Source organism: Corvus brachyrhynchos, unplaced genomic scaffold (assembly GCF_000691975.1).
Source record: "Corvus brachyrhynchos isolate BGI_N302 unplaced genomic scaffold, ASM69197v1 scaffold545, whole genome shotgun sequence".
Classification (NCBI taxonomy): Eukaryota; Metazoa; Chordata; class Aves; order Passeriformes; family Corvidae; genus Corvus; species Corvus brachyrhynchos.
Genome location: NW_008238116.1, coordinates 587,422 through 588,807, shown reverse-complemented (window position 1 = coordinate 588,807; position 1,386 = coordinate 587,422).

Genomic DNA, 1,386 nt, shown 5'->3' with positions numbered 1-1,386 from the left:
GCCTGGCCTTGGGCACTGCCAGGGATCCAGGGGCAGCCCCAGCTGCTCTGGGCACCCTGTGCCAGGGCCTGCCCACCCTCCCAGGGAACAATTCCTGCCCAATCTCCCATCCAGCCCTGCCCTCTGGCACTGGGAAGCCATTCCCTGTGTCCTGGCCCTCCATTCCCTTTTCCACAGTCTCTCTCCATGTTTCCTGCAGCTCCTTCAGGCCCTGCAAGGCCCCAGTGAGGTCACCCCAAAGCTTCTCCTCTCCAGGCTCAACAATCCCAATTCCCTCAGCCTTTCCTTATAGGATGGAGTGAGGTCCAGGTGACTTTTCTCTACAGTTCCACAATTCCCATGGCAAATATCCAGCCAGAGGAAGGTGGCCATCGCTTTGTGAGGAGCAGGCTTTGGGCAGGACCTGGGGATGGGGAAATCCCACCCTGAGCAATGTGAGCACTCCCGAGGGAAGGGCCCCTCAGTAATGGGAACCTCATCCCTGTCACAGGTGGGCTGGGAGGGCTCCCACCGCACTGGGGTTGGAATTCGGCAGGATTTCAGGAGGAAAAGGGAGAAATAAGCAGAACACAGGGGCTGCTGCTCTTCCTTCCAGGTGGGGACAGGGAAAAGCCACCCAAGCATTGATCTGTGCTGCACCATGGCCTGTCCCAGCCCAGCGGGAGGTGGGCAAAGCATAAACCCCATAAATCTGCTCTCCAGGGCTTGTCTGGCTCCCAGCTGTTCTCCCTGCCCAGGGACTGTGGCAGCTGGATTTACATGCCAGTGGGAAATCCTTTTCATCAGGAATCTGATCCTGGCACTGCCTACAGAGAGGGAAGTGCATTTTCCCTGACTTTGGAGGTCTCTGCTGTGCCCCGCTCAACCCTCCAGGTTATTTTTAGGGGAGAAAGGGGCACTTCACAGCTGGGCTGTTTTGTCCTGATATTCCAAACGCATCAGGTGGCTCACCCGCTCCACTCAATCCCTGGAAAAGGAGACCAGAGGAGCAGCTCGAGTGTAAACACCTCGAATGGAAAAACTCCCCCTCTGTGTCCTTGACCTCCCTCTTTTTCCTGGGAATAAAGTGCTTCTTCTGTCCCCTGGTCAAGCCTTTGGGGCGAGGGATATTCAAACCCGAGGCAGCTGCTCCCGCGGATTCCCATTGTGAGGCCCGGAGCTGATGGATTGTTCGCATCCTTGAGAACCTGAGGTTGTTTCTGCCTTTTCACCACGCGGCTGAAACACTGGAGCGGCAGAAAGGAACAAAAACAACGGCAAATAAAGAGGGGAGAATGGTGAGAAATGAAATCCGTACAGCAAGTGATTAACAGGGCATTTCCTGAGGCAAACAATCACCGGGTGCTGGGCTTTGGGGGGGCTTGGGGGCTGCTGAGGCCTTCGGTG